General features: G+C 35.6%; 1 protein-coding gene across 2 annotated transcripts in view; it reads right to left on the bottom strand.

The window, feature by feature from the left end:
- The window catches only part of LOC106466758 (IQ motif and SEC7 domain-containing protein 1-like), a 139,268-nt gene that overhangs the window by 82,911 nt on the left and 45,949 nt on the right, over nucleotides 1–10,408 (bottom strand). The window lies entirely within an intron of this gene.

Here is a 10,408-nt window from a genome sequence, read left to right on the forward strand (position 1 = left end):
AGTCGAAATTGTTATAACTTTCGCACATAAATATGAAACGTCTTTTATCTTATAATTATAAACAAAATTTCAAATCGCCCAAATGCTGATTTATCTGAATATAATTTAATTCCACGTCTAAATCTATAAGGAGAAATATTTTAATCATTAATGATTAAAAAAATGTGACATAATTAAACAAACAAAAATATTTTGTATTATGTAATTATTGAAATGATATTAGCACACTGCATTTGTGTCACACAATTTTCTACTTCTTTATCAAACTAAGAAGATATTCACACACTATGTCCTTGTGTATTACAAAACCGAACTCATCCACATTACAATACGTCATTCTCTTATCACACCAGAGAAGTTCACACACTACGTTATTTCCTTACCATACCAGAGAAGTTCACACACTACGTTATTTCCTTACCATACCAGAGAAGCTCACACATTATGTTAGTTCTTTACCACACCAGAGAAGTTCACACACATATGTGTTATTTCTGTGATATAACATTTATTATCACCCAAGGAATACATAAAAACATTTTATGTTATTTTATATGACACCATAAAACACATTCACATACTCTATGCCATTTTTATGACTCAGAGAAATAGGCTGGGAGCCGGACAGAGAGGTTTGTGTTTCGTAGGACCCCCTCACCCATTATAAAATTAAAGCCCAACCTCTCTAGGTTCTAACAAAACTTGTGTCACATTGTAAACACATTATAAAACATGTTGTATGAGATTTTGTAAAAAAACTCATTCATGAAAATATGCTCATGGTGTTTGTTGGTATACATACCCGGAAACCAATTATTTGGCAGTATCTTATATTTTCACGTGATGTAAAACAACATACTAAGCCGAAAAAAGTTGTTTGACCAGTCCAATTATAAAAGATACGGTCGATCAGAGAATTCACACACTACGCCATTTCTTTATCACGCCAGAGAAGTTCAAACACTACGTAATTTCTTTATCAGACAAAGGTTGTTTAACCTGTCCAATTATAAGAGATAAGGTCGATCAGGGCCCGGCATGGCCAGGTGGTTAAGGCGCTCGACTCGCAATCTGAGGGTCGCGGGTTCGAATCCCTGTCACTCCAAACATGCTCGCCCTTTCAAAGAGGGAAGGCTGTCAAGTGGGTTGCATCCTTGACGTAAGAAACAGCTTTAGAAACGATGGCAGAGCAAGATCTGCCATCGGCTCAACGGTCCGCAAGGACTATGAGAAATGAAAAAAAAAAAAGGTCGATCAGAGAATTCACACACTACGCCATTTCTTTATCACGCCAGAGAAGTTCACACATTACGTAATTTCTTTATCAGACAAAAGTTGTTTAACCAGTCCAAATATAAGAGATAAGGTCGATCAGAGAATTCACACACTACGCCATTTCCTTATCACACCAGAGAAGTTTACACACTACGTAATTTCTTTAGCAGACAAAACTTGTTTGACCAGTACAATTATAAAAGATACGGTCGATCAGAGGATTCACACACTACGCCATTTCCTTATCACAACCAGAGAAGTTCACACACTACGTAATTTCTTTATCAGAGAAAAGTTGTTTGACCAGTCCAATTATAAAAGATACGGTCGATCAGAGGATTCACACACTACGCCATTTCCTTATCACAACCAGAGAAGTTCACACACTACGTAATTTCTTTATCAGAGAAAAGTTGTTTGACCAGTCCAATTATAAGGTCGATTTCTAGTGTAGCGCTATTTAATTTAGTAGTTGGGTTAACTTCAATAAGTTTCAACCGCTGCAAAAGGATTCAAATTTATAATTATTATTATATGGCTATCCTCACATTAATTATGCTTGACGTTTATTGTTCATTAGTCCTCATACGTCACAATAACCGAAACAAATGGTCAATCAAGTTAACCGGAGAGAATTATATTCGGCTGAGATCTTGGTGTACGAGTTGATTTGTAAAACATTTATAACAATTAGGAATCCAACCTTTTCAGTAAGCAAGTCTTACTAACACACACACAAGATACAATAAAGTAACACCTAAAATATCAGGTATAATGTATACCCAAAAGCATGGTTCTCAAATATGTGAAAAACAATAATTAATAATAATAGTAAGATATAAAGTAAAATTTATTACTGCCAGCTGGTTGCATTCCTTTGAGGCAGTTGGTTAGGGCGCTCGACTCGCAATCTGAGGGTCGCGGGTTCGAATCCCAGTCACACCAAACATGTGAGCCCTTTCAGCCGTGGGGGCGTTATAATGTGACGGTCAATCCCACTATTCGTTGGTAAAAGAGTAGCCCAAGAGTTGGCGGTGGGTGGTGATGACTAACTGTCCTACACTGCTAAATTAGGGACGGCTAGCGCAGATAGCCCTCGTGTAGCTTTGATCGAAATTCATAACAAAGAAAACAAACATTCCTTTGACAGGTTGTCCAGAATTATGTATGGCGCAACGTTACCAGGACTGCGCAATGACAAAGGGAGGAAAGAGAGTCTGTGCTGACCAGTTCTAAACACCTTTAATGTGTGAATAAATAAGATAATGTTAGAATATAAGTGTATTTGTCTTACCCACTTGTTTTATTTATTTTATCATTGCTAAAGCAATTCAATTTGTTTTTCTTTTTTTACAAAGATTAGTTCAGGTTTCATAATTTTAAGTTTAGAAGCTCTTCAAGTGTATAGTACTAATAGAATTAATAACATTTAAGTCATCTTAATTACACTGGGTACTTGGTGTTAAAAAATGTAAAATTGATAAAAATTTTGAATAATAATAAATCCAAAAAAGTGTTTGGCTCACTCTTGTTGGTGGTTCGGAATTTGGGGTGGCACCACACTATCTGGACTGCGCATTAACAAATGTGCTTGAATGTGATTCCATAATTCTAGGGAGGAGAACTTGTGCTTTGGCCAGTGTTAAACTCCTCTAGCTTAAAAGTCAATCTATGAATGAAAATCGTTAACATTAACTACATGCGCACTGCCATCTATTGTTAGGGCCCGGCATGGCCAGGTGGTTAGGGTGCTTGACTCGCAATCGGAGGGTCGCGTGTTCAAATCCCCGACCCACCAAACATGCTCACCCTTTCAGCCGTTGGGGTGTTATAACGTAACGGTCAATCCCACTATTCGTAGGTAAAAGAGTAGCCCGAGAGTAGGCGCTGGGTGGTGATGACTAGCTGCCTTCCATCTAGTCTTTCATTGCTAAATTAGGAACGGCTAGCGCAGATAGCCCTCTAGTAGCTTTGCGCGAAATTTAAAAACAAACAAACAAATTGAGTGCTAGAGAATATCATCCTTGTAGTATATGTGTATGCTTCATAATTTTTCTTTTCCTGCTTTAAGGCAACAGTAGCCTGGCTCAGTATTCAATAAATTGATTGCATGTTTTATGTTTCTGCGTGGTAGCGTATAGGATTCTAATAATGTGTTTCTTTTAATTTATTGAGTTAACCTGCAAACCTGAGTCAAAACTGTAGCTTTTACCTCTGATAAAAAGGCTCAAGCTATTTATAGACTGGGCAAAATGTATAATTTGTCAATACACAACTGAAAAAAAAATATTGTCATCCACACAGGTAAGACATCTATCCCATTGCAGTCCTCTAAATGTAAGCTCCATCAGCTTACCTTTGAAAGTGGAATTCTGCAGAATTAATACCATTCATATCGATTGTTGTAAGCAGCTTTCATCCACATCAACTTAGCCTCTACAAATCAGATCTATTGTGCTGGACACATTCAACTGTGCATAGAAGAGGAAAGGCATAATTCTGAATCCAACACTGGCAGCATTCTGTAGCAATGGAACGACAATTGGCTCTGAAAATTCCCGTTGCACCACAGAAAACCACGAAACTGAACCATGATGCCCTCCAGTAACTGCTGCATTAGAGCTGGTGAAGTTGATGGTCAATGTTTTTGTCATATTTTTGGGATCATCACTGACCCTTGAGACTGTCTTGAAGCTAAATCGACAGCTTCAGTTTCCACATCTAGTTTCTTTCTCTACTTTAGCACACACTTTTATATGACCACTTCGAGCTGTGTCACCAAAAGCATTGCATCTATGAGAGGTGAATTGTCCCTCAAATCTATGTGGTGTTGCATGAGTTTACTTGACAGCTCCTTAATGAGCTTATTGATCTATAGTATTTCACTATAATTACCAGGAAACATACTTCATAATGTCTTCTACTTAAATAATCTGTGTGAGTGGTCAAGTTCTCCTGAGCACCTCGCCTATGAGCTTTGAACTTCAACCTATTGTTGTCGTGTTCTTCAAAGGGTTGATCATGCAGCATAATTCATTGACAACTGTGTCTTGTTCGTCCAGTTGCTCCTTGTCCAATAATTTAGGACATCAAGAATCAGAATCAAGTATTACACCACTTGACCCTGAATTCATCTATTCCTAACAACAATTTACTTTAAATACTTGAGGAATTATTTCAAGTCCCCATTCACCATCCTCTATAACACTGGTGGGTTTACCTGTTTCACATCACCATCATAATGACATGGTGGTGCTTTATTCTTTCGTCTTGTGAAGATTGTTGTTATATATATATAGAACGCTCATCGTCATCACGTTGTTTATTAAACTCGCCACTAGATGTGGTCTTGAGATATTATCATCTTTAGACAATCTTTAGATTTATGCATCCTTATGAAAGTGACATCATCATCATCATCATAGAAAGATGCAACATGTCGTCACCACATTGCATATCAACCTCAGTCATGAGATGTGGTAACAGAGTATCATTAATGTTACTCGTCAGCCAACAAAGCTTCTGACTTACCCCAAAATTCACTAATATGTGCATCTCGTCACTTCTGTTCAACATAGTGACTGAAATCATCATCTTGCAATTTTTGCACTTGAATGTCTTTGAGTCACATAGAGACTATCCCCGTAAAACACAGGAAATTCAGCCTGTACAATGCCCTATGACTCATATTTACTTCCCTATGCTCCGGCAAGCAGGAAATAACTATCAGAGGTCGCGTAACAGCAGTCTGGGTTTTTCAAGATATCTATCAACTTCTTAGTCCAGAGGACAAAGTGAAACCCTAAATAGCTCTCAATATGTTTTGTTAAATCTCTTGGTTTAAATGAGTGCTTCTCCTCGATCTTTCCACATTCTCTGATCAAATTCTCACTTGAACCAAAAAAACGGTCTTAGAAAATGTCTTTCCATATTGAACATTATTTTTGAATGTTACAGAACAAGAAAGTCCAAAACTACCTTCAAAATAATCTCCACAATAAACATATCCTTTTGGAAATGTTATGCAGAATAATATTTGAAATACAGAGTGAAGAGGAAAATAATTAATACCAGAGTATAAATGAACAAAATCTTTATTTATATAATATTTTAACTGGTTGGCTCCTAATCATAGTGAGGCCGTAAATGGCTGATGGGGTGAAGAAGAAAATGTCCAAAAACGTCCAAATGTCCACAGAAGACAAAGACCAAAGCAAGAGTAATGAAAAATTGCATGGGACAATGACAGAATGAAGAATAATAAAATACCAGACTTTCAAGTCAAACCAGGGTCCTAGTGTAGTTAGTATCCACGTGTCCTTAGATCACCTAAGTCAACGAATAAACATATACACAGAAGAAAAGCCCCAACTCATATTAACTTGTACAAGTATCTGTATCACCCCAGGAAAGAGGCTTTTCCTATTCCAGGGAGTAGACACAGACACAGGGTAAGTTGGTACAAGCTTAATTCGTTTTACCAGGAAGATGCTAACTACATTAAAATTCCGAAAAATTATTTGCATACACCTGAATAAATATAATATCCTACACTAGTTATGAAGGGAAGATATTATGATATTAATATTGTCATATAAGCAACACTGTGTTTGCAGACTTGTGAAAAATTTTAAAGTAATTTATTTCTCAAATATTATAATATAAATGTTGAAATGGTATTATGTATAAAGTCATGCTTGAACTTTTGGTGCTAAATTCATCCACGTTAAAAACTACTAGGCTGTAACCACTACAAGCTTTAAAGTCAAGCTTGAACTTTTGGTGCTAATTCATCCACGTTAAAAGCTACTACGCTGTAACCACTACAAGCTTTAAAGTCACGCTTGAACTTTTGTTGCTAAATTCATCCACGTTAAACAATACTACGCTGTTACCACTACAAGCTTCTACACATAGTTAAGGATAAAATTGTGAATATTTTACCGTGTCCAATACATAAACTACTTTTTTAACACTCAAACTACACCAATAAACAAGATATTCCTGTTTGAAATAAAATATACTAAGATAAATTATGACTATATTGATGAGTACGTTTTAATTGTTGCATAAGGCCTAAACTGTTACGGTAGCAACTGAAGTTTGGTTTAGTTATTGTTAAACACAAAACTATACAATAGGTTATCTGTGCTCTACCCACTACGTACATTGAACTCCGATTTATAGCGTCATAAGCCTACAGTCTTACCACTGAACCAATGAAGGCAAATAGTTTAATTTAGTACACACAGAACTATGTGAAACTAATATACATAATTATAATTTTATATTTTGTAGATTGCAAACTGTTCTACCCCAAGTCTAGACCTACACTAAGAGGCCTGCAGGGTGTCTAAAGCAGAAAAAAGAAAATAGTGACACTGGTTTAATAATATAAATATATCAACATTCTTAGGTTTTTACTCGTATGATAACGTTTAAAGTACTGCTTTGATGCTTGTTTTTTTTTTCTGTTATTTAATTTTAGATGTTTTTGTTAATTTATGAATCTTCTGGTAAAAAAAGTTTGGGAAAGTTACTCTTATCGAGTAGCTAAAATTCAAAGAGAAAAAGTGATTTTTTCTTTGATTAACTAATTCAATAGGTAAAACACATAAAAAATCGACACATTATTTTCAGGCAAGGAAAAGAATCTCCAAGTGATCGTACACGGAGATCAGTTTCATACAGTGATCGCTAGAGAAACACTAATGGAATTAACGATCTTTCTATTAAGATCAATTCCAAGAATTCATCAAAGATCCTCCACAAAGTTTTGAGCAAGAATTGATCCGAGAAAGCTTAGCTGTTCACAATGATGCTAACTGTAATAGTTCCAAATACAGAAAAAATCAGGTATTGATTTATTTGTTCAAATTTCAAGTCAGACCAGGGTCCTAGTGCAGTATCCACCACTCTTTAGATTACTTACATTAATTACTGCACCCTACAGAAAAGCCCGATCCATACTAGCTTGTACGAGTGTCTGTTTTGGTGTAATTTATAAACGATGTAGCATACGATGAGATACGACGCTTACATTCTACAGTTTTCAAATCGGACAAATACTGACCGAGTTATGACTGGCTCAGTCATTCTGACTTTATAATCCAAACAAGAATAGCAGAACTCAAGATATATTTACTCTCTTACAACATTTACATACGATTATTTTCCCTCCACCCAACAGTTTTCTGTCGTGTAGAAATACGATGAAGACGTCACTATTTCCAGGTGAAAATTGCCTAAATTATCTATTGTTTCGCTTTTTAAAGTGATACATTCTGCTCGGTTCTTCTTCATTCAATAGCGATAATCACATGGGAAGTTCCCGCCACAGTAATTAAGCATGTATAAACAAAGTTATACAAACAATCAACATCTTCTAACGTGCAGACACCATTACAGTTCATCATGACGTCCCCTCTCTAAGTATTACACTCTTGCACTGTAGCCATGAAGCTAAGTGGATCTAATTAGCATGCATACAGTAGCACACAACAGTTTACTGAAGAGCACGACTCGTGTGAATCTCTGAAGGTTCGGATTTCTGTCAGAGGCATATAATTACTGATTGATTGACAAATATTGCATCTAGCCTTAGTGTAAAGGAAAAAAAAGGTGTAATAACCTAATTAAAACAGCAAGAAAAGAAAAGGAACTGGAATAAGAAATCATTACAGCTCAAACGCTTATCGTTTCCTCAACTGAGATCTTCCGATACTATAAGTAAAGTCGTTTGGCAACGAGGAGTATAAAATTTTAAAAACGGATTAACGAAAATTTAACACTTATGATGTGCTCTAGTTAGAACAAAACTATTTAAAACAAAGACACTGTGCAATGAAATCTTCTCTTGCTTCACTAAGGCCAAGAAAAGTCTAACAAAAGTACGATATTCACAAACTAACAATAAATATTTTAATAATGCTAACTTATTAAAAAGAGAGATGCACAGCTGATTACAAACAAAGAACGCATAATTGGTGAAATAGCCACACAGAGCAGTTGAAATGTTTCATTTGTTTTTATAGTAAAAATATGGGACGACCGTGTTAGAGTTCAATAACCTGGGCAATTAAATATTTCGAAATACCTATTTTCCGGTTTTGTAACTTAATATCATGACATCTTGTAATAAGTCACATAAGAATCCAATAACATTAAACCATGATCGTGAATAATCATAATAAGTGGCATGTCTGTAGGATGAAAACTTATTAACTAAAGCATATGAGACCTCAGTGGAGGAGTAGTCATTTACAATTACTGATCATAGCTTTAGTACACAAGGTAGGGCTGAAGTCAATCGGTATTTTGTAGTTAACGTTAATCATACCATTGATGTAAGGCACGTGACATTAGATGGATTATGTAAACAGCTGCTGCAATTGGCATTATGAATAAAAACCTAAATAACGCGAATGATTCCAAATGTAGACAGTAAATATATCCCTGAGTCGCGTAAAATTATCTGGTTTAAAGAGTCCAACATGGGCTATGTTCTACATACTTTTGTTGTTGTCTTTCTCTTGTAATGTCTCGCATTTTAGCTTTTTTTTTTTAAATGATTGTTTGTTTGTTTTGGACTTTCGCGCAAAGCTACACAAGGGCTATCTGCGCTAGCCGTCCCTAATTTAGCAGTGTAAGACTAGAGAGAAGGCAGCTAGTCATCACCACCCACCGCCAACTCTTAGGCTACTCTTTTACCAACGCAATTATAACGCCCTCACGGCTGAAAGGGCGAGCATGTTTGTTGGGACGGGGATTCGAACCCGCGACCCACAGATTGCGAGTCGAGCACCCTTACCACCTGGCCATATCGGGCCCAATTTTTACTGAAATTAGTTTCGTGATGTTATCATTAAAATAGATGCTAATGTCATAGCAAATAATGAAAAACCTCTCTTTGAAAATACTCACCATTAGAGCTAACTCTGCATATTTAAATCGTTCTGTATGCATTATTTCATAACATTTAAGGATATCAACATTTCATAAATCATCGCCGGTCAATTATGGTCAAGTAGTCCACAACAGATGATCGTAAAATTACAGAAAACATTAACTATGCGAACATCTCTAGAATTAAAAGTAATTAGGACCTAAAGCTTTGTGTACTTATTCAGTTATATCGTTAAAATTTTATCTTTTGGCTTCAAACTGAAAACAAAAAAGTATGGAGTAATTCCCCATTGAAATATCTCAAGTAACTTCATATTAATGTCGAGCAGGTGCTGCATACACTTTCTGCAGAAATTTGCACATACATTTTCTTTTTAGCTTTGTTTGTATGCAGCGTATTACGCTTGCCATGCACGACAAGTCACGCTGAACGTTTCTATGGCAACCTCTGGCTCCACAAGGCACAACTCACCAATCTGCTTTAGCCGCTCTTTCGCCAGAAATGTTGTGTTTTCCGGCCAAATGAGTTGTAAAAGTGACTGAGAAGTGAATGAACTTCCAAATTAAATTGGTTTGTCCTTTTTTAAACAAATACTAACAGCAACAGTCTATCAAATTATATGCAAATTAACTGAGACAGGTGTGCGTGAGTACTGCAGAAGGTAACTAAAGGTAAATGTCCTTCCCTTTCTTTATGTTTCCAAAATATACTTTGCACTAAAATATTGGTATTATATGTCTGGTAGTCTTCGTTTTTTATTATGTTAATATATACATGGAAGTGGACATATTTAATCATCTAAAGAAAATAATTAAATGAAATTATATAAAAATTAAATATATTAGTTAATCGAGCAATATATTGAGCTATATATATTAGTTCTACTTTTGTGACTGAAGTGAAGGAAGACTTCAAATACTTCAATCCACGGTTGAAGTTCCAACCACATTTTCTGACACGTCTATTTGTCGTATTGCTTAACATGAGAAAAAAACTAAGTATATAAAGAGTGAAATTATATTACCACTATCAACTATCACTTTAATTCAGGTATGTTATACCACTACCAACTATCAGTTTAATTCAGGTATGTTATACCACTATCAACTATCAGTTTAATTCTGGTATGTTATACCACTATCAACTATCAGTTTAATTCAGGTATGTTATACCACTATCAACTATCAGTTTAATTCAGGTATGTTATACCACTATCAACTATCACTT

This window comes from Limulus polyphemus, unplaced genomic scaffold (genome assembly GCF_000517525.1).
Source record: "Limulus polyphemus unplaced genomic scaffold, Limulus_polyphemus-2.1.2 Scaffold2374, whole genome shotgun sequence".
In the NCBI taxonomy this organism is placed as follows: domain Eukaryota; kingdom Metazoa; phylum Arthropoda; class Merostomata; order Xiphosura; family Limulidae; genus Limulus; species Limulus polyphemus.